Consider the following 25,001-nt stretch of genomic DNA (forward strand, 5'->3'; position numbering starts at 1 on the left):
TTAAGGACTTTATCTTCCACCGGTGGAGACAGAAAAGAAACAAGTAAATACATAAATGCAATGCAATTATACATTGATATTTACATATACATCTTAATTCCATCTCAATTTTAAAGTTAAAATGAGAGTGAAAATTCAAATTGACAAAATTCTATAATAATGATTTCTTCATCTTGGAAAAATGCATACAGAAAGGGGTCCTTTCTTAGAATGCATAGCTGAATATTACACTATTTTTGAGGTTCATAGTTATGAACTATGTTATGAACTTTTATTTATGTTTTTCCGATGAAATAATGTTTTTTCATGCCATACTTCCAGTCTCTCTGTAGTGTACCAATACTTATTAAGTGACAACAATGCTAAGACCCTGCATGGCATTAGTGAAGTCACTTCAGAGGTTACCTAGGGGAAGTTCTGCCCCACAGTGACTGATGAGATGTTACACACCTTTCATATCAGAGACTCTGATAGAATTCTACTAATGTAAAATGACAGATGGTAGCCCTGTAAGAAGGTTTTGATAAAAAAGAAGATGGAAGGAATCTCAAAGATGATGCACATTTATGTCAGCAGAACCACAGAACAAGTACAATTAAGGAGGTGAAATGCAGCAATGGTAATCACAGTGGGTGCTTATACATAGTATCATAGGGATAAATGTTTATTTACTAAATATGTTGAGTTCTTACTTTGTGTCCATCATTCTACTTGGGCTCATGATTCAAGACAAATTGAGCATGAGTTGTACTTGTGAGTTGACTACAGTCAATTAGGGACAGGCAGCCATGGAATTACATAAGTATTTCTTACTGCTCTCCTGCTCAACCATAGAGCAGTGTCGTATCTTGAAAGAGGGAAATCCCAAAGAAGCTAGTTCCTTTGAGGAATACAAGAGAGGCTGTAAGAAATATTCAGTGTTGGGGGATCCCTGGGTGGCGCAGCGGTTTGGCGCCTGCCTTTGGCCCAGGGCGCGATCCTGGAGACCCGGGATCGAATCCCACGTCGGGCTCCCGGTGCATGGAGCCTGCTTCTCCCTCTGCCTGTGTCTCTGCCTCTCTCTCTCTCTCTCTCTCTCTGTGACTATCATAAATAAATAAATAAATAAATAAATAAATAAATAAATATTCAGTGTTGGGGTGCCTGGCTGACTCAGTCAGTAGAGCATGAGACTCTTGATCTCAGAGTCATTAGTTCAAGCCCCCTGTTAGGTGTAGAGCCTAATTAAAAAAAAAAAAATTAACATTGAGCTGACTTTTGAAAGTAGAGATGTTCATCTGAGAGATCTGATGAGATGTGGGGTACAGATGGTGGTAGGGGGCGTGCAGAAATTTTCAAGACAAACTTAACCCCAGGATTAACACTTTGAGAATATATGCACAAACAGTTTCATGAAGATAAGATTTGGGTAACATTTTTATGATTATGAAGTTTCATTAGAATATGTTGTATTATGCTGGAATTATTATTATTATTCTATAATACTTGAATTTTTTTCTCAATCTACAGATACAGAAGAGAAGACTATAATATTATATACAGGTATGTCAAATAAGCTTTACTGAGTGTCTTTTAAAAATGTTTAAAAAACTCAAAGTGAAAATTTATGCTCCTTTTAGCACTATTCAAATTATCCAAAGAGTTATGGGAAAATAATTCAACCCTATCTAACCAAGATATTGTAGGTTATTCGAAATTGCAGTTTTCGCTAATCTCAGGATGTTTGGCATCATACAATGCTAAAATATTATTGAAAGCTATTATAGGTTAGCGTTGGAGAAAAGATGCACAGAATATAAATTTTAACACAAAAGATCTGTTTTGCATTTCACAATGTGGAAAAACACAAAAGAAGATGAAAAAGTTATACAACATCTGGAGAATATTCTATTGATAGTTTTTGGGTCACTATAAAGCAAACTCCAACATACGCTCCAGAAAATCTCAACTCTGTATATTTCCAAAATACATATAAACTTTGACAGGACTTGATTTTCACTATTAAAAATAGAGAAACTGCACTTGCCCACTTAACATCAAACTGCTCTTTTTATAGCCAGCTTGTTCAGCAAAGATTGAAGAGTCCTACATGCATCATGGATCTTTCCCTTGGTAAATAGTTCTGAATTAGCCAAATAAAGCTTGCTAACCTTGCAAAATAACCTGCTATGAAAGTAGAAGGGAATGGTTGTAAAACTTTAGGCTATTTCTTTTCTTAAATATATTTTTAAAAAAAGTAATTCTCCATATGTAGGAAATTGGATCGAAATAAAATTTATTCTCCATTCACAATTTGCTCAGCTACTAGAAAGGCATGCCTTTCTTCATTCAGAAAAATTCAGCCACACAAATTAAGTGCAGTCCACTTTCCAGTTCCAAAGGTATGATGTGGGATAATAGTAGGGCAGGAAGGAACCAGGGAAAATAAAAGGGACTCTGGAGGCTCATGCCCAAAGAAGTTTTCAATCACACTTTAAATTTAAGTGTCTCAAATCAGGATTTAATTTACAGTTTAAGATTTAATAACACAGTCATTGCATGTTAATTAAACAGCAATGGATCATTTACCAACCTGTTTAATGAGGTGTAACAACTATTGCATATAAAACATACCGACATTATTATTACATTGCCATTAAACTTCAATAAATCTGTTTGAATAATTATTGGTATTTAAGTACTATAAAATCTCTAACATAACTAGGCATACCTATTTATATTCAATAAAACAGGAATTCTGTTGTAGGAATAATTAAATTCCCAGGACCACATTCCTACCTTTGTATGGCAAAAATTCCTATTGGCAATAGTGAGAGTTAGAGCTCCAGTAAATGAAGAATTCAAGAGAAAGTAATTCAGCCCACAGTGAGGGAACTATCCTCATCATGAGTTTTAGAATCTCACGTTTCTGTAGGGGCAAAGCTCACCTTTAATTTAATTAATAAATGTAATTGGAAGAGCAGTCCCTCCATTATTCTTTTGCCTAGAGGATCATAAATCCCATACTACCTCCCTTCTGCTCACACAGGATAAATTGGAGAGGCCCTGTCCAAGAATTTGACCTGACCTAAGGTGCAGCAAAGCAGTAATTTTTATGTTGGGAGGATTTGGTGAGCTAGCAGGGAGCAGAGGGCTCTGCTGGCTGAAATAAACACAGGTAGTAGAGTTTGTTTGGTATATGTTGCTAGGCTTCCCACAAGATGAGGAGGGTGTGATGCCAGCAGGAACTGATGTACTCTGAATAATAAGGTATAATGTTCTGCTGCCAGATGCAATTTCAAAAGATCTGTGGGTGGAGAGAGCCAAAAAAAAGGATTTAGGAAGACCCTGGGAATGTGGAACTCCAAGTGGGATAATCCTTAGGAGCAATGACTCGAAAAAATGGTGTTATAATATTTAATTTTTGGATGATAATTTTTAAGTGTAGTATCTTCTCCATTTATCCAGAATTAAAAACAAAACAAAACAACAACAACAAAAAGTTGCTGTGGTACTCCAGAGAATAAGTAGATTAGCATGGTATCCAGTTTGAGGGTGACACTTTATGGAAAGTAGACAATCTATACTAAAGATGGAGACTGGAATAGTAATTCAGGTGAAACTGCATATTGGAACTAAAGGCCATGAGGGTAAATATAAACACCCAAAGCATACCATCAATTGTGGATTGGAAGTTCAGACCCTTCCATGTAAATTTTAAGGGCAAAATGGCTTCGTGAAGCTTGAAGGTTTGTGGAACCCTTAACCTGACATTTGAGTAAGATACATATTTGTTAATTTGAGCAGAGATCAACAAAGGTAAGGCATAAATTCAGTCATCAAGTTAGAGAGGCATGTGTCATACAAATAAAAAAAAAACAAAGGGAAAAAAAAAGGTCAGAGTCAGTAAAAAGATCACTGATTGGCAGGAGTTGGGGGAAGGTAGGATGGATAAATAGAGAAGAGAGGATTTTTAGGGCAGTGAGTTTATCCTGTGTATGATATATGGTAGATAGATGTCGTTATACATTTGTCCAAACCCATACAGTGTACAATGCTAAAAGTGAATCCTAATGTTAACTCTAGACTTTGGGTAATAATGATGTGTCTATGTAGGTTTACCAATCATAGTAAATGTACCACTCTGGAGGGGCATACTGATAGGGAGGGAGGCTGTGCATGTGTGGGGGAGGTGGCCCGTGGGTTCTGTCTATACCTGATGCTCAGTTTTGCTGTGAATCTAAAATTGCTCTAAAAATAAAGTCTATTAAAAAAATCAGAATCTATTTAAGTGCTAATTATGTCTGATAGAAATTTCATGGAGAGAAAATTTGAAAAGTGGCAAAATCAGTGAAGACTAGGAAGGCTTCAGATAGGAGAAATTTGAATTATGCCAGAAAGAGCAGAGGTTGAGTAAGAAAAGATGAGTAGACTAAGTATTTCAAGACAGAGAAAGCTTCAGAGAATGTAAGAAGATTTGGTGAAACATGTCTTTGTAGAACAGGAAATTACACCAATTAGAAAATGGGGTATTTTTTAAACAGATAAACATTCTAAATGTTCTAATTTGGGTAAATACAATGGAGTTATTATTAAATACCTTGTTATTTAACAAAAAAAGTTTAGAATCACTATTAAAAGAAACAGGCCACTGATGAATTTTGAGACAAGAAATGCCATGCCAATAAATGACCTCCGATCTATACCATTGTTCTTTATCAAAGCATGGGTTATGATTCATGGAGACTCCAACAGTCATGTGAGTAAATTATTATATCATCTTCACTTCCTTTGTATGGCTCATTAGTGTCTGCAAACAGATCAATATATGTCTTACCTCCGACTTGTTAATGCAGATTCCCTGTCATAGAATGTCTTTGCTACTTTGCAGACTTCATAATAACCTACTTGTCATTCAAAAGTAGCTATGTGTGGTCTTCTTTGGGAAATTTTTGATGCTTTACCAGCTTCTTAGTAGAATGAACCACTCCTCTTTTAAGCTCCCTAGAATCCAGCATTTAATACTCTAATGGCACCTGCCAATGCTATTACATGCCCACTATTTATATTTTCTTTCTCTGTTTAGGCTAAAGACCTTTGATAATACATCCATATTTCCTCATTTACTGTTATTTTTAAAAATTCTTCCTAGCTTTATTGATATGTAATTGACATATAATATCATATAAGTTTAAGTTGTACAACTGAGTAGATTTGGTATACTTTGCCAAATGATTACCACCATAGCATTAACTAACGTCTGTATCATTTTACATAATTATCATTTCTTTTTTGTGATGAGAAAATTTAGGATATACCCTCTTAAAAACTTTCAAGTGTATAATAACATATTACTAACCATAGTCACCATGGTGTACATTAGACTCTTATAACTGGAAGTTTGTACTCTTTGATTAACATGTCCTTATTTCCTCAACACCCCCAGCTCCTCGTAACCACCATTTTACTCTCTGTTCCTATGAGTTTGTTTATATATATATATATATATATATATTTCACCTACAAGTGATATCATGCAATACTTGTCTTTCTATTTTTCTTAGCATAAGGCTCTCAAGGTCCATCCACATTGTTGCAAATGGTAGAATGTCCTTTCTTATGGCTAAATAATATTCCATTTTATACACTTTCCACATCTTCTTTGTCCATTTATCCACTGATGGACACTTAGGGTGTTCTATATCTTGGCTACTGTAAATAATGCTGCAATGAATAAAAGGGTGCAGCTATCACTTCATATCTTATACCTGTTAAGATGACTATCAAGAAAAAAAAAGCAAGAGGTAATAAGTGTAAGCATAGATGTGGAAAAAAGAGACCCTTTTGCATTGTTGGAGGGAGTAAAAAGTTGGCGCAGCCACTCTGGGAAACAGTAGGAGTTTCCTCAAAAAATTAAAAATAAAACTACCATATGATCCATTGATCCAACTTTGGGTATATATATATATCCAAAGAGAATGAAAAAAGGATCTACTATTATATTTAAAATTCTTAGGGGGGAAGGGAAGAGGGAGAGAATCAAACAGGCTCCACAACCAGTATGGAGCCCCACATGGGCCTCAACCTCACAACCCTGAGATCATGACCTGAGCTGAAATCAAGAATCAAGATGCCCAACTGACTAACTGACTGAGCCACCCAGGTATCCTTATTTTTAATCCTTTTAATTAGACTTTTAGATGTTCAGGAGTTGGTTAATCATAATCCTTGGCTTGTGACACACTTTCATCATCTCACTCATCTTCCAATACTGAGTCTTTAACATGAGAGCTGGAATAGAATTCTTAGAGGGTGTGTATTCAATGAATTTACACTTCAGAATGAATGCATAATGTGTCAGGTAGAATTATAAGAAGGCTTTTACGACCTTGCTCCCCAGTGTTCCTCGCATAAAGATTTTATTTTCTAATGCCAAAGGTAATTATCTTGGTGGACCTAATCTAATCACATGAGAAGCACATATAAATCACATAAAAAGGCAGAACATTCTGCTTGTGGCATGAGAGGAAGTCAGGAAGATTTCAAGAGTAGAAAGGACTAGGATGCTCTCTTTCTGGTTTGAAAATGAAGGAAGACACGTAAGAAAGAATATGAATGGTCTCTGGGAGAAGAGAAGTCCACAGCCGGCAGCCAGCAAGGCAATGGAGACTTCAGATGTATACCACAAGGATATAGGGTCTCTCAAAAACCTGAATGTGCTTGGAAATGAATTATTCTCTGGAGCCCAACTTGGAGGACAGCTTAATTTCAGCCACGTAAGAACCTCAGCAGAGAAGCCAGCCAATCCCACACAGCATTCTGAGCAGTCAGACTATAAGAGAACAAATGGGTATTCTTTTTAAAGCTGCTATGTTTGTGCTAATTTGTTACACAGCAATAGATAATTAATACACACAATCACCTTTCCTTTTATTTTTCTTTTTATTTATTTATTTATTTTTAAAGATTTATTTATTTATTTATTCATGATAGATGTAGAGAGAGAAAGAGAGAGGCAGAGACACAGGAGGACGGAGAAGCAGGCCCTACACCAGGAGCCCGACGCGGGACTCGATCCCGGGACTCCAGGATCGCGCCCTGGGCCAAAGGCAGGCGCCAAACCGCTGAGCCACCCAGGGATCCCCTCCTTTATTTTTATAAAAATGTTATAAGTGATGTATTATGAGCCTACTACTAATAAATTTGATATAAATCAATAGGATAGCTATTAGTCTGGCCTATGAAGAGCTGGCTTTCCGTGACTGTAGAAACTAATTTCTAATTTGTGAAAACCGTCAAATTGGTTATATCCTTGCTCCAAGTGTGGTGTTATCAGAGAACAGTTCTATCCTGGTTCAGGCTAGACTATACCTTTTGTTGTTTTTTTTTTTTTTTTTTCTTTTTTTAATTTTTTTATTTATGATAGTCACAGAGAGAGAGAGAGAGAGAGAGAGAGAGAGAGAGAGAGAGAGAGATAGGCAGAGACACAGGCAGAGGGAGAAGCAGGCTCCATGCACCGGGAGCCCGACGTGGGATTCGATCCCGGGTCTCCAGGATCGCGCCCCGGGCCAAAGGCAGGCGCCAAACCGCTGAGCCACCCAGGGATCCCCAGACTATACCTTTTGAAATAGGAGACACTTCTTTCTTGACAGGGGGTGGATTTTTCATCCCTAGCACATACCAACCTGGAGGAACAAGTCAGGACAGAGGTTCTTCTATAGTAAGCATTAGAAGTCAGACCACAGGTAGATCACCAAAAGCAGGGTTTTTAGGAAAACTCTCTGATCTGTATTTTCCATTTATCTCCCAAAGGCAAGCATTGAGCTTATATTAAGCTCAATGTTTGCATTAAGCCTCATTAGAACAGGCAATTGCAATATTATCTGTTAGGAGTTTGGAAATAAAAGAATCACAGCAGTATCTAACTAAATGAATAGAGAAGGAAACGTGAGGGGAATTTTAAAGATGGGACTTATTACAGGGCAGAACATTGAGAGAGGTGGGTATTCACATTGTGCAGAGTAGTTTTCTCATCTGTTTTGAAGAGATATGGACCACCATGCACAGAGGGCAATAGGTATGAGGCCATCAAATATTCTTAGTACTAGAAAGGTTGTTTGGGGGAGCATGCCATCTGCCTCAGAGAGGTCATCCCAAGAAGCTCTTAGATGACTGAGGGCCTGGGCATGAAAACAAACCCTGAAGGAGAGACATACTCCCTCAGCTGCAGTTTTTACACATACAAACACACATGCACACGCACGCTATGCAGGGTGGCATATGGGAAGAGAGAGAGAAATTAGGAATGCTAATTAGAGTCTCATAAACTTTCGTCATGTAAGAAATTGGTGTTTTCAAGCATAAATAAATAATAAAAAAGTTTGTTTTTTCTTTGGAAGAAAATACATACTTATACTGTATAGAGAGGTTGGTCTAGTTAATTTAGGAGGAAAGGAGTCCTGGTTATGCTTGGTGGATAAAATTAACTGAATTTTGAGCTGTCATTCCCTACTTCACAGGACCAAAATCCCTTTCTCAGGAAAAACTAGTAGTTCCCCTAGTTTAGAAAAAGCCTGATTAAAATATGGCTAAAGCAGAGACAGCTAAATATGCAAAATAAAAAGTGCAAGGATGTCAAGATTCCTTTCTCACATGGGGTAAATTGATGTTTCACAAAACAGGAGGGTGAGGACATTGAATCAGAGAGAAGGTGGGAGTATTGCTTTAAAGAGGAATTATGAGAGAATTCATATGTCATTCATTATGATTGTAGCAAGTGTATGCTTTGAAGAGCTGCTCTGCTCTAAACACATCTGAATGGCAGGTAGCATTTACAAAGAGGAAACTTAACAACCAAAGCCAGGCTTAAAACGATTTATATTTCCAAGGACAAGAAATCCAAAGAGATGAATGGAGCTGCAGAGATTGGTAGCTGGGAGTTTAGCTGTTGAGGAATAACAGGAATGAAAATTGCTAAATGGAGATGGAAACTAGTTTCCACTAAACTACTCAGGTATTTTGTGCAAATTAGAAAAAAAAAATACTCTCCTTAGATATAAGTTTGGTTGGGGTTAGGGGTTGGTAGGATATTTTGCAAGTGAAAAGAAGTCCTTTTCTCTGAGTAGTTACCAATAACCTATATTGGTAAATGTAACAAATTACAAGGCTTCAGGTGTTTGTTTCAAATGCGAAGTTTAGGACCATGCAGTGTTTTCAGTGTCCCTGGCTGGAAATGCACTTAGCACTTATCCTGGGGTTGAGATTCATGTGGAAACACAGCCTTAATGAGTGGGAGGACAAAGACACAAAATGCTCATCAGGACCTGAGCAAAGTTGCCTATTACCTCTGAACTGGTCTTTCAATATTTCTAATAACAGCATGGAGGCAGGAACCACAGCCTGTTATTATAAGACTTAGTTTTATACAGGAGACCCAGAGACAACATCCAAACAGCCACAGAATCACTAGATAAGGAGCAGTGAACCAGAGGAAGTGAACAAGAGGAAGAAAGTAATCAAAAGTGAAAACAATAAACCTTCTATACAAATGAATAATGTATATTGGTAAATTTAACAGACTACTAACAGTGAAAAAAAAAAAAAGAAAAAAGAATATAAAGACTATTGTGTGTGGTTTAAAATAAAGATGAAGTTAAAAATTGAGCCAAACCACAACTATGGAGGAGTGATCAGTGGTTACTTAATGCTTGCTAAATTTCTTGTGGGCAGAAAACTTAAGGACAACCATTGGAAAAGTAACTTGAAGCTTCCCAACTAGCAGAGGAAAAGAAAGGGGGAAAATAGAAAATCTTGTCTATTTAAGCATTAACCAAGTGAAAGGATGGGAGATAGTGAATGATAGGATCATTAAGGTGTGTTTTTTTTTTTGTTTGTTTTGTTTTTTTGCTCCAACTAAAATGTCTACTGTGGGTTGACTTTAGCTTGGCTCCATATAGTCCTCCACTCTGTGAGTCAAGCTGATGGAGGAGTTTCTATCTGGGAATCTCTAGTCTTATAATAGGGAAGGAAGAGCTCATAGCAAATCACAATCTGGCCAGCACTGCTTTTGCTCAGAGATGACAGAAGTTACACTCACTCACATTTCATTGTGCAAATGAAGTAAGTCATTTGGTAAAAGTAAAATTAGTGAAACTAGAAAGTATAATCTTGCAGGGAAAGGTACCCTGGTGAGGGGCACTGCAGGAACAGGCAGTATTGATTTAAAAATGATTATACTGGTCAAGCAAAAACAAACAATATGACATTGTAAATGAAACAAAATATATTAATAAGCACAATAAAACCAAACAGATGAAAATAATCTTTTGGAAGAGTTTAAAATTTTGATTAAAATTGTGAAATAATAGGCTGCTTTAAACATTCCTAAGACAGGGATCCCTGGGTGGCGCAGTGGTTTGGCGCCTGCCTTTGGCCCAGGGCGCGATCCTGGAGACCCGGGATCGAGTCCCACATCGGGCTCCCGGTGCATGGAGCCTGCTTCTCCCTCTGCCTGTGTCTCTGCCTCTCTCTCTCTCTCTCTCTCTCTGTGACTATCATAAATAAATAAAAATTTAAAAAAAAGAAAAAAAATTCCTAAGACAAAAGCAGATAGGAAATCTAAAAATAAATTAATTGAACAACACATGCCAAGAAATTACCAAATGAAAGCTGCTATAGAAGTAATGACAGATAAAAAGAACTTAAGTCAATAAGCTTTAATAGAAATAAAGTCACTAAAGAAAATATTCACCAAGAAGATCTAAGAATCAACCACTTTTTGCATTTAAAGAGTACAGCTTCAAAAATATAAATCAAAAAAAGTCAAAGCAACAAGTAAAACCAACAATATCTGTAAATGTAGGAGATTTTAATTTCTCTCTAGAAAGCTGAAGACTGTAACAAATTTTGGGAAGAGTAGTAAATTTAAGAGTAAAATTTAAAAGATTTTCTTACACACATAAAAGATAGATATATGATGAGAGAGATAGCTCTAACAGATTTATGTAATCCTCCACCTAACCAATTAGATCATATGCTCAATTAAAGGATACATTTCATTTACAAACATCACCCTCAGACTAAAGAGTAAATTCAAATAAATTTCAAAAAATACTATAAAAATATATAATGGTCTGACCTCAATGCAATCAAATTAAGAAATAAATATTAAAATATTGTAAATCTATATTTATAAATAAGTAGATAAATATATTTAAAATTCGGTGTAAATAAAATAATTACATAGAAGGAGAAGGGTGAATAAAGTTATCCTTTGGGACAAAAGAGAAAATTTATGAAAATGGACAAAGTTTTAAAAAATGAGACCTCTTTCCACATGTATTAGTTTGCCAAAGAGCCCTACAAAGCCAAATGTTAGAGTCATTATCTATTGGGGAAAGGAGCCCTCATACACAGATAATGGGACCATAATGAAGTATCACCACTTTGGAGAACAAATAGAACCATACCTGGTAATGCTGAAGCTGTACACACACACCTGGCAATCTGGATAGATAATGAAGCTCTTTACACAAGTGTCCAGGACACGTCTTAAAGAATGTTCATCTTAGTATTATTTGAAATAGTAAAAATAAAAATTCATAAAAAAGCAGAATGTCTACAAAGGAATTCATAAGTATTATAAATGCTCATGAAATACAGCTCTAATCAGTAGCTGAAATTAATGAACTGGAACTGCATGAATCAAATGTACCTAATTATGAAACAATGTGCGATGAAAATACGCGGGTTGTGGAATGATAACCACTACAGTATGGGAATATTTATTAAAATATTTAAAACATGCAAGCAGTCTCGTTGATTATACATATGCATTCATGGATTATAACACAACAAATTAAGAAGAGCAGTTACATTTTTCAGGAGTAAGCTGGGCAATGTGCTTAAGGAATTACACTCAGAGGGTTGGAACTGTATTTCTTAGACCTTGTTTCTCAAACAAAACAAAACATAAAATGAAAATATTTGAAGCAAATATGGCAACATTCAGATTTATTAACCTGAAAAAAAAGATTTATTAACCTGGATGGAGGGTATATAGTTATTTGTCATCTTAGTCTCTTGGATTTTCCATGAGAGTGACATATTTTATAATTACGGTAAAAAGAAATGCCTAAGGAAGCTGATTCTGGATCACCTGCTAGATCCTGCAGCCATAGTGGTGTTAAGGTTGCCTGGCACATCCTTCCTCTGTGGCCTGCGAGGTGATAGAAATTATCTGTCAACTGATAATTTAGCAAACTTGAATGTTCTGACTGTACTCCCTTCCATTATATATAGTAACAGCTCCTTTTCCAGAAGAGAAAGAAGGAAACCTCGCAGGACTTAAAAATACAAATTCAAAAGTCTGATTAGGTGTTAATTAAAAAAGCAAGTTTTAGTTTGCTTGTCTTTTTTTTTTTTATGACTTCATGACTCTTCATAAGCATAAATAGGAGAGAGTTGACTCTTTTAGCAGTTCCTCAGATAAGGACACATTTGAGTATAAAGAACAATTATACAGTTAAATATCTGGACAGAAAATCCTCATTTGTTGACTAGGTAAATGACTTGGCAGGATATACGGGTAATCTTTAGCATCCTGCCAGCTAGCAAGAAAAAAAAAAAATCCTAAACGATGGTGATCTCTGCTGTGTTTGGAGTTAGCTATAGGGAAAATAACTTGGACAAAGGTAGGTAATATGTTCTTATGACCTCCATTCAATGACTCCTCTTTTTAGAATTAGATAGTTCTAATTATCAAGACCCAGACAGGCTTGACCAGAGGGGACTGGCATCTTACTTGGTAGTTTAACTGTGTTTCTAAAATCACACCAAGCAGAATAATGCAATAGAAAGTATAGATTTAATATCCATGGGTATAAAATGTGTGATTACTACAGCCTATAAATATGTATAGATTGTAACTCTGTTGATACTTCATTGTTTTTAAGCCGGAGTAGTGTCAACTGGCTGGTCATTGTTTTAATAATCATCTTAAAAAATACCTCTTCAGGATATAGTTATGGATATATATATATATCCTATCAATAAACTTGCCAGATAAGAACTTAAACACTGCAAAGGTATAATGTATCATGCTTATTATTTGCTAAGAAGATTAAATCATCACCTTAAATTTTGTAGCTCATTTATACATTCATTGTAAAGAATAATAATGTAAATGGGATTTTCTAACCATGTTAAAAATGTGTATTTGTATACATAAAAATATTTCTTAGTATAAAAAGTATTTTGAAATATATATAGATTTTCATTTTAGCCTACATGTAGCTTTCAACTGGAAACTCAGTTCAATTTATATATTTCCACAACGAAAGTAATATTTAAGTGAAATCATAAGAAATATTAAACACACATAGTACCTCTCATGATAATATATATTCATATTTACTGTGTATGCAAATAAACAGAGCAGAAAACTTGAGTTAGGTTTAAAAAGGTTTTTTTTAGAAAATCTTAACATTTGCTCTTTGAATTAAAATAAAGAGCCTTCTTTTAAGAATGTTTCACTTTGTGGACTGTCATCCAAAAAAAATATTTCCAACAATATACTATGGGGTACTCAGGACAGTAAAGATAGTGGAGACTAGATGCATATATTCTGTGTGAAAATGTGTGGGACAGTAAGCATTTTCAGTCTCCTCATGTGTGATAAGTAACTCCTTGAAACGTCTGTTTGGACCGTGCTTTAGAGTGTTGTAAACTGAGGGCAGATGGAAGTAAATGGCTGAAATTCTTTAATATCCCCACCTTGCATAGCATCAACCCTTGGAATGCTCATACTTCCTGCATTTTCTTCTGGCTCTACTGTTACCCAGGTGGACGTTTGTATTCAATACTTGCTCTGCTGCTTCTGGTGCTGCTGCTGGTGCTGCTGCTGCTGCAATGCTTACACTTAGAAATTCCTGGGTTTATCATCATTTATTAATTGCTTAATCAATAAGCTCTGTAAATGGTGACCATAATTATCCCAGAAGGTCACTGAAATAAAGGAGAATAAGGTCCCAAGGCGATGAGGCCCAGGCTCAAATCCATTTATCTGAAGCTACATGACAAGATGCTATTTTTTATTTCTGCCTTGAATTTCAAATTAACAGTCAGCTGAAAAGATTCTTTTGAAGAATGAATCCATAATAAAGGGATTTACTTCTTTTCCCTTGGAGTTGTTGCTTTGCTGCCATTGTTATTGATTAATGGAGTATGTATACTTTAAAGGAACACTGCTACTCTTTGAGATCTTCCCTCCAGAGTATGTTAGGATCATGTTAATGTCTTGCATTTTTCAACACTGGAGAGGCAATCAAGTGTTCTAGAAACTATGTATTTTATAGAGAGAAAGTCAAGAAAGCAGAGTAAAAAACAGTATATACAGCATGTTCTCATTTTTGGAAAAAGAACTCTATATGCTCTGTTTTGTGCTTTGCTTCTGGCTTTCTGTCTATAGAAATATAGTTTCCAAAACAATTCATTTTTGAATGCTGAAAAATGCAACAGGCATAAATAGATTAATAGATGATAGAGATAGACATCGAAATATATTGGTTATATTCTAAAAGTAAGCAGAAGAGTCATACATTTTCATCATTCCTGTTTGTGCTCTTTTATTTTGTTCATTTTTAATTAGCTTTTTGGATGCATAACTTACACACAGTAAAATATGTGAATTTCAGTTGTACAATTCTATGAGTTTTGTCAATCTGTCATAATCTGAGTTACCATGTTATAGAACTACACTACCCAATACAGTAGCAACCAGACAAATGTGTTTGAGCACTGGAAACAGGAGAGGAAATATAGATGATAATATTTTGGCTGTATCAGATTACATAGAATATATGTTCCAATTAAATTTAATTACACTTTTTTCTTATTACCCTTTTAAAATATGGCTACTAAAATTTAAAAAATTACATATATAGCTTGTACTTTATTTCCATAACACAGGATAGATAACGGAGCATTTTCATCAACATAAAAAGTTTCCTCACACTCCTTTCACTGAATCCTCCCACATCATTCTCCCTGACAACCACAAATCTACACCTGTCTCTAGTTTTGAGTTTTCTATAATCTTAAATAAGCAGGTGTGTGTGTGTGTGTGTGTGTGTGTGTACTCTTGTAAGTGTGTGTAAGCAGCTCTGCATGTCTGTGGTCCATATAGGCATGTTATGTAGTCTGTGATGCTTTTACTTTGCAGAATTCTTGAATGATAGATTCATATCGCTGTATCGGTAGTTCATTCTTTTTTTTAATACTGAGTAGTACCCGTTGGTTGTATGCATTTTTATTGCTTAATAGGACTTAGCGGTATGGATACACCTCCATCTGTTTATCCATTCACAAGTTAGTGAAACTTCTGTTTGGGCCATTGTGAACAAAGCTGCTCTGAAACTTTGAGTAAAAATCTTTGTGGACATGTATCTTCATTCATTTTGAATGACTAAGAATGAAGCTAAGATCATACAGAAAGATTAAGATACAGTCAAATAATTTTCCAGTGTGTCTGTACCATTGTATTCTCCAACAACGTGTGAGTTTTAGTTGCTCCCCACCGTTGTCTACATAAGTTGCTGTCAGTCTTTTCAATTTTAGAAGTTCTAGTGAATGTGTAATAATATCTCAGTGTGAAGTTAATTTTCATTTCCCAAATGAGAAACACGTCTCTTCTCACATGATTCTTTGAAATTTATATATCTTGTCTTCTAGAGTGAATATTTTTTGTTCATTTTTTAAGAACTAGAAAATTTTTAGAGGCGCCTGTGGCTCAGTTGGTTAAGCATCTGACTCTTTGTTTCAGCTCAGATCATGATCTCAAAGTCTGGAGATCAAGCCCCAAGGAGAGCTTCGCACTCTTTAAAGTGCCTAAGTTTTTATTTTAATGAATTTCAATCTATCTTTTAAATTTTATTTTGCTAAGAAAACAAATATTTTCTCCTATGATTTCATCAAGAACTTTTGCAATTTGGACTTAATATTATATTTGTTGAAAAATCAGTTAATTGTGTACATGTGAGTCAATTTCTAATCATCTTTGTGCTTTTAACCGTTTTTTTCTAGATGAAGTGACTTAGATTTACTTAATAGTTTTGAAATTCCCATGCCCTAAGAATATTAGCTGTATTATTTACCCCAAAAACCTCAAGCTGATTTTATGACTTACTTTCAATACTAGGTGACTTTTTTTTCTGTGATGAAGGCAACAGAGCAAATAATGGACTGGGTATGAAGGTTAGGCTAGCCAAGGAAAAGTGGATGCTAAATGTCTTAAAAGCTGTGATGACATTGCCCAAGAGCTCATGAACCAAAATAGAAGTCTGGGGATGCCTGTGTGGCCCAGGACGTGATCCTGGGGTCCTGGGATTGAGTCCCACATCAGGCTCCCTGCATGGAGCCTGCTTCCCCTCTGCCTATGTCTTTGCCTCTCTCTCTGTCTCTCATGAATAAATAAATAAAATATTTTTAAAAAGTAGAAGTCTGGTCATTTGGGAGAATAAATGTAGAAGGCTAAATGAGAGTACTTAAACTGAAGCTCGGGAAAAATAAGTAAAAGGATTAATAGTGATAAATAACCTAGTCCTAGAATCCCAGAACTAGGCTTAAAATTACTGCTTTTAAATATTATAGAAATTTTAATAGCTAAAACTTTTGAAATATATCCACTTAAAAAGAGAGAGAGAGGCTCCTGGGTAGCTCAGTTGGTTAAGCATCTGCATTCAGCTCAGGTCATGATCCCAGGGTCCTGGGATGGAGCTCCCACATCAGGCTCCCTGTTCAGCCCCTCCACCTCACTTGTGCTCTCTCTTGCTGTCTCTCTCTCTCTTTGTCAAATAAATAAAATCTTAAAAAAAATAAAATAAAAAGAGAACAATGACATGTAAACCTGCAAAAATGCAAATGACTGGGTGAAGTAGTTTTTCTATGCCATGTTGGTGGAGTTGTGTTTATCTCGACTGAACCTTTAACTATGAACCTGTCAAAAAGGCAAATTGGAGACTAGTGTTACTATAAATATTTAAATGGTATCTGTTTTCCAAGACAGAATGAACAATTTACATCACAGCATTATGGGCATGTCTTATTTAGGAAGTGCATGAAATAAACGGCACACCTTAGAAGGAAAGCAAAATCATATCCCAGTGCAATGTTTGCTGCTGCTCTGTAATGTGTTTTACACGGGCATTTCCTGCAGTTACTCGGTACTCCCTGGTGCTGACGTATGAACACATTTTATGCTTTCCCCTTCCCGTGCTGCACTTCATCTTCAGATTTTCACTGTGCCTTACTTACTTATTTGAAAAAGTTCAATACCATAGAAGTTTATTTCATAGTTTTAGGATCATAGAGTACTATGAGAAAAGTATTCTGTACACCAAGACATCTGAGGTTCTTAAATTTGTTTCTTCCAAAATTGCACCATTAAATGCAGAAAAATAGCTAAGGTAGAAGGCTTAATGCTGTTCACTCAAGAGGTGCTTCACAAATACTTGTGGAGTTGAATATTCTACTAGAGGCAATTCTCAGGTTTAGGAGAAGAGAGTTGGATTTCAATTGGCAGTTCTAAGTGGATAGGAGACTTGAAAAAAGTTAACCAGTTTGCACCATTGTTTTCTTATCTCCTATGAAGAAGCTGACTTGAATCATGTTTAGGATTTTGTTTTTTTAACCAGCTCCTTATGTGTCTAAACATTTTTATGTGAACACCTTGAGAGGTGTTCCTTTAGATAGATGGGACAGGTTGCTTGTCCCAAACACATCTAAAACTGTTCCCCTTACATATTTTCAGAAGTCATTGCAGGTTCTTTCCTGGAAGTCTGTGGTTTCCCCCCTTGCCTGTTCTGGTTCTCAGAATTACAGATGTCCATGCTGAGGTACCGGTGCTGTTGTGTATTGAAATAAAAGTTGCCAGTGACATTTCTGTTCATTGACTGAGGGTCCACTTTTGAGTCTCCTTAGTTCACTACTCAACTTGATCCATGGAGATTTTGTGAAGCAGTTATTTTAGTATTTTTCATTTTTGCTAATTTATTTTAATATTTCTGAGATAAAACTTTCTTCTTCATGGGATTCAGTAAATTTTTACATTGGAAGGCATCCAGAATGACAAAACCATTCTCAGAACCCTCTTCTATGGCACCAGAAGAATCTTTAGATTCTCAGGCCTAAACAATGGTGAAGGGTCTATATCTCAGGTTTCCCAGACACACACGTGTGTCTGTATTCTAGGGTGAACAGAGCCTGTACTCAAGTCAGGCACGTGCTAAATAAAGATAAGCTCAGAGCAAATAGGGCCTTTTTATTTTGTGAAATGTAACTCCCAAATAATTTTGAAAGTGCATGTAGGTTTGACAGGATGGGTGATAATTAGCAACAACCGAACTATTTTCATTCTTTGAGTCACATCAGGTATGACCTTTCAGTTTACAGCTTTGCACTGGCCTTTTCAACTGCAGAAACTTATATATAATGTGATCTTTGCAGCTTCAAAGACAGGCACTCTCCCAGGAATGTGAATAGGTGGTAGCAGGTGCTTTGTCATTCATGGTGATACCCTTGCTACAAATCAAAGGTAACTGGCATGGAATGAGAATGTAAGCGACCAAAACCTGATCCAGTCTTAAAAATATATTCAAATCCACATTATAATAAGCTCTGGAGTCTTCCAAATGGTCGTTTTAAAAATGGTAATAACTGTTTTCTATTGCTGAATAGTAGCTATTAATCAAAAGTTCCAGATGTACAATGAATCCTTCAAGGGTGAGCTTTTGAATGACGTAAAGAGGTTTTCTTGTGTGTTCTAACTGAAAGTATATGATGAAAATGTCTAGGAGTATGCTGAATTGAGATATTTATAAATTTTTATTATATCAATTATCTGTTAATAAGTCTATTGATTTCTCTCACCCAACTGCCACACCCTATTTCTGTATTTATTATATTATTTTGAGTATTTGGCCTGGTGAAATTTTCACAGTAATATTTTAGCACCAGTGAAAAGGAATCAAATGTGTTTATCTTTACCTTCTGGAAAACTAATTAATGTTCAAAAAATAATAAATATTGTACTTTATGTTGCAAGGAAATATATTGAAAAAAAGAAACATGGAGATTCTAGTTTGTAAATTTAACTCTGTGAGACCGTAAAAGACATGTTCTTTGTAAGGTAAACCTAAAGTAATTATATTCCGGCTCATTAATAAATGTCTTCAAAAGTAAATTTTAAAAAGGGCTTTTTGGTAATCAATATACACCTAAATAAATGTGGATAAACAATTAGTTAAAAAGGCCTTCCCTTAGACAGTTTTTGATTCCCATTCAAAAATGAGAAATTCATTTTTCTGTTGGAGTGAAAAACTTCTGGTGGTTGAGCACCATAATACAACCAGCACCTCCAAATTCTTTGTAGAAAAGGAGCATGGCAACAAGGCTCCTTTGTGGTGCTGAGCAAACGACACATGCATTGGAATGCTATATGGAGAAAACATATGTTAGGATGACTTTGCTTTATGATTTTTGGATATAGGTTTCCAGATAAATTTTCTGTAGTGGAAACACTAATGGGACAAGTGCATTTTTATTAAATAAGTCAGTCCAGAAAAAGAAGAAAAAAAAATCAAGAGTTGCTGCATTTAAATATATATATATATACATATATATATAGTCACATAATATAGAAAAACTATATATTCTATATATACACACAAGCTAAATAATTTAGAATAAGCAGTAAAGATAATATATGCTTTGTAAGTGGCCCTTAATTACCCATTTTGCCTATCCACATTGATTATATTACCTTAAAAATTTTTTTAAATGTAAAATAAAAGGAGATTGTGTGTTTGGTTTTCCATGTCTCCATATGTAAATTGAGGTTTAAATAAGGTAGAGTGGTGATATTTTCAAATCCAATTCCAAATAGATTAAAATTGGTCAAATCTTGCTGAAATGAGGTTCAGAATTATTGAAGTTATTTAAAAACAACAACAAACAAACAAAAAACAAAACACTTTGTGTCTTTTAAAATCCAAAACATATTTATCCCGTGAACACGTTTGCTTTTAATTTACAAAAGCTTATTTTTGAAGGAAATTTAATCTTCTAATTTCTCATTTATTTACACTGACATCATTAAGATATCATTTTGTAAAACCTATTTGAATTTTAAGAATCCTTTTAAGGATTCTATTTCGAGGTTCTATGAAGAGTCCTTTTTGTTTGTTTGTTTTAAAAGTCACTTTTCTAAGAGCAAGGTATCGTGTTTTTGGTAAATGCAAGTAGACCTGAACGTAAAAAAAAAATCCACATTTAATTGGAGGAATTCAACTAAAAATAATTTTTAAGTCAGTTTTAATGTTGGTAAAATATTTTTTTTTCAGCCTGAAAACATTGGTGTTGGTGGGAGGAAATATACAAGGATTTTCAGACAGGTAGAGTAATCCAGTACTGTGGAGTCTCCAATCAACAGTGTTCCTACTTGTTGAAGAGAGCCACGGCAACTCCCTGTATTTGATAATATGAAACATTTCTGCATTTGCCAGCTGATGGTTTAAGATGCTATTCTTCAAGCTCAAAATAATGTATATGATTTTCTTTGGTGTAGGTCCATTCTATCTTCAAGGCCTATTTCAAGAATTGCATTTAATATGTATCCTTCCTTGTCTTATTCAACATTTTCTTCAATGAAATCCTATCATACCAGCATTGAGTAAAATTCAGTTTAACAACATAATTTATTTCTCTCTCTCACTCTGTCTCTCTCTATATCATTTTTGTCTCCCATAAATAGTGTAATTCTTCAGGGAAAGGGATTTTTATCTTCTGCTATCCCCAGTAGCCAAGCTGCTTCCATTATCCTTATGCTGGGATTATATAATGATTAGAAATTGCTATTAAGTCCATATTATGAGTAAAATACCTAAAAGGCTTTAGGAAGTTTTGGTGATGTAAAGAAGGTTCAAAGTTTCTACCTGGATGTTAAGAAGTTATGAATTAATTGTACTGGATAAATAGTTTGCACAAAACTACAGAGGGACGTGATTATACATATGCCTCTGGTTATCTCCTTACAAGGTAAGGGTTCTGGTCTTGGCTCAGCTTCTATACATGTGATCTTGACCAACTCACTTAATCTTTGTTGGACTTTAGTTTCTAAAACTGTAAAATGAGGAAGTTGGTCTAGATTTGTAATTTTCAAACTTCCCTACTAAGTTCCCCAGGAAAAAGTCTAAGGTCACCTTGGAGATGGATGGGGAAGCTGAACAGATAGATTACTGGCTCTGCATTTCCATTTCAACAAGAACAATCCCATCTCTCACTTGAAACATTGCATTTTCCCATATGGTTTCTTTTAGAGGGAAAAATGTACTTTAAAGCTAAAAAAATGTTTACAAATGATGGGAACGTTATCTGTAAAAGTCCTTCATTCTTCAAGATCAGTTAATCTGTTTTTTTTTTTTTTTTTTTTTTTTGTCTTTAACCCCAGGGAGCTTGCTTCTAGAAACGTCCCCATAGTTTTAGTCTCTGCTGTTCTTCCAAGACTCCATCATTGTCTATAAATAACCCTCTGATCTTGCACATTAGAACCAGGAGAAAGAAAACTCATATATGACCTAAAATGAAATATGCCTCTTTATTCTCTTTTTTAAAAATACAGTAAATTCAATTGCATATTCCTTAACACTTTTTTTTTTCAGATCTATTTTTAAACTTTTTATTGCTTTACTGACAAACTCTTTTAACTAGGTCTAGTTCTGCCCAATAGGAAATTTACCAATTTCTCCTCACTCCATTGAATTATTTTCCTTCCCATTAGGGTACTCAGGAACCAAGCAGTAAATACCCAGTTAAAAGGGAATCGTTTTCCATAGTTATTTCTCTGTTATGAACTCCCATTCCTTTAATGATGTGAGTCTAAACTTGAGACACAAAAGAACATTTGTACTTCTCACTCTTTAAGTGAACTTTAAATTTTTTAACAAAAACCTAAGAAAGTGCTAAATTAGTCCATACTTTATAGACTTATATTCCACAATCAAAAGAACCAAGAATTAATCCTTTGAGCATTCGTGTAGTTAAACATCTATTTTGCAACTCACAGACTTTTCTCTCTACCGGAAAATGTGTATGATGTTTTCCACGGCTGTCATTGTACGCTTTCATCAACAGTGTATCCACTGAGGAAGACAAATGTTATCAAGGTAATGTAAAAATCCTTCCATATCTCTTATTTTCATTTCATCAGAACTTGCCACATATGGTGATATATTGATATAGAGGGCAATATGTTACACACACACACACTCACACATGGACAGGCACACACACATAAATCTGTGAGCATTATTCTTTTCATTGCAAACTAAGTTTGTAGCAATAAAATCAGTGATGTTAAGCATGGAAAATATTAAAAGCACTGATAATTTTATCATAATAAATTAAGTTTATAGCCTTGAAAATAGCTTTTTATTAAACTTGATGACACTAATGTAACTATATGTTCGAGAGGATACATAAATCCAGTCAAGGGTGTTAGGTTGGAGAAAGGATAAGAAAAAGAAAATTTAACTGAAATTACTTCAACCTTAAAGTATGTGGAAGATAACACATTAGATGGGTTTGAGGGGTTTCTAATGAGTGAAGTGAAGCTGGTAATGAATTACCTACAGATTTTGACAATCCATGAATACTGTAAAATCCTGCTGTTCCTGCGCTACTGAAGGTAGAGCAGAAATGCAGTGCCACTGTCTCAATGAAGACTGATTTGCGGCAACATCTTTGAGGCAGCGCCAAGCAATAGGGCATCCTCTAGACTGTTCTTGAGGAAAACAGTTTTTAGAACAGTGTCTCTTACTAATTAATTACTTCTCTAAATGTAGATAAGCCTAGAGGAATTCTTGTCAATAAAAAAGAATTAAATTTGGTTCTAGAATGTAATAAAGATCAGAAAAGAAAACATTTAAAGAACATGACAAGGACACTCAGGATTGTGTAAGGGAATTTCTTTTAATGCCGTTATATAAAAATGAAATGTTTCATTTTTATAGTGAAGTTCCCCCAAAAGCAATCCCAAATAAGCAAAATGCCTTTCATTGGAGATTTTGTAGTGTCTGAGAAATCTGGATGTGAAGTTTTTACCTTGGGATGTTGCAGAAACAGAACCAGTCCAAGTCCTTGTTTTCATCTCTGTGAGGTTCAGTTTCCTGATTTGTAAAAATTGAATCCAATCCTCACTGGAACTCTAAGATCCTTCCCAGCTCCAGAGTTATGTGATTATAATGTGATGTGTCATTCTGTGTTACCTTTATTTCTCCAAATAAACGAAGAATTGTTGCCTAATCAATATAATACTGACAGTAAGTACAATGGATTAAAATTGTGAGTAGTATAGTATGGCATATGGTATAGATTTTCCTTTTCAGATATGGAATTTGCAGTCAGAGTTTTCTGAAGTCAAAGATAGGGTGAAATGTAATAACTACTACCAAGAATAACTTGAGTGCATAAAATATTCCATACACACGCATATCTAGTTTGGATACAGATAATAAAGAGCTCTGTAATATATTTTATCATCCAGATACAAATTCATAGTTGAGTCTCAAGGAGAATCTCGCCTGAATAATAATAATGGCAATAATAGTAATAATAATAATAATAATAATAATAATAATAATGAATCATGGTAATAGCACCACTAAGTTATTAATAATCATATTATTTTTGTAAGAAAAAATCCTCATATAGTATTTACTGTGTGCCTGGCACTATTTTATACACTTTACATTTGCTAACTCATTTTGATGCTCATGATAATTCTGTTATGGGCATTGTTATTGGTTACAACCTTTTTAGAAAGAATCACACATAAATATAAACAGAATACCATTTACTGCAGTTTACAACTTGATAGGTCTTGTTATAACATTTTAAATATTCCATAATTTTTTATTTCAATCTCAACACCAATCTTGCTTGGTAGATAATGCATTTTCTACTTTACAGATGAGGAAATTGAGACTTGAATAACAAGTAACTTGCCCAAGTACAATGGTTAGATAATAAAAGAAGAAGTTATATGCACAAGATCTATTTGACTCCTGCATCAGAGTTCTTCACCATTATACCTGGGACTTTCCAAGGTTATTCCTTTTTAATAGGTAAAGTAATTCAAAAGTGGCTATGGGAGGAGTTACAGCTAAATGGTTGGGGAGACCATTTTATAGCATTAATAACAGCTCAACTTTCTTCAGATACTGGGGAAACCCCCTTGTTTTCTATGTATAGGTTTACATTTGGTCCAGCACCGATGGCCCATAGTTAAACTGAAATATTAGGTTGAACCAAGGGAAATTGCTGATACATGATCATTTCTGACCCATAGAAACAGCGATTTCATAATTTACCTTAATACATGGTCTCTCTAGCAAACTTTGAACAATAATTTACCAACTAATTTAAATATTAGTTGTTGATTGATTGACAAAGAGGAAGCTCACTGGTAGCTAATTTGTAATATACACTTTGATTATATTAGAATTTTAGATCTCTTTAGCATTTTTACATTGAATGATTCGTAATTTTATTTTCTTTTGATTTTTTTTTGATTCATAATTTTAAAGCCAGATTTTGCTTATTCATTTACCATTCTTTCCATGAATGGTTCCAAATTATAAAATGCCAGAGGACTTCAGAATTTAATTTCCCTTCCTTGTATTACCAGACTGTACATACTTACTATTCCTGTTTTCATTCAGACAAGGAGGGAAGCCCCATATACCAACATGCAGGAGAGATGGGTCAACTGCCTTCTGCAGTACCAATCAGTTGCTAATTCTACGAGCTCCGATGAGTGAAGCCCTAATAATGCATCGACCCACTCCTCCACGGTGTTTATGAAACTGTTTTTTTAATAAATTAATTTTTTATTGGTGTTCAGTTTACCAACATACAGAATAACACCCAGTGCTCATCCCGTCAAGTGTCCCCCTCAGTGCCCGTCACCC

Source organism: Canis lupus, chromosome 8, assembly GCF_003254725.2.
Source record: "Canis lupus dingo isolate Sandy chromosome 8, ASM325472v2, whole genome shotgun sequence".
In the NCBI taxonomy this organism is placed as follows: domain Eukaryota; kingdom Metazoa; phylum Chordata; class Mammalia; order Carnivora; family Canidae; genus Canis; species Canis lupus.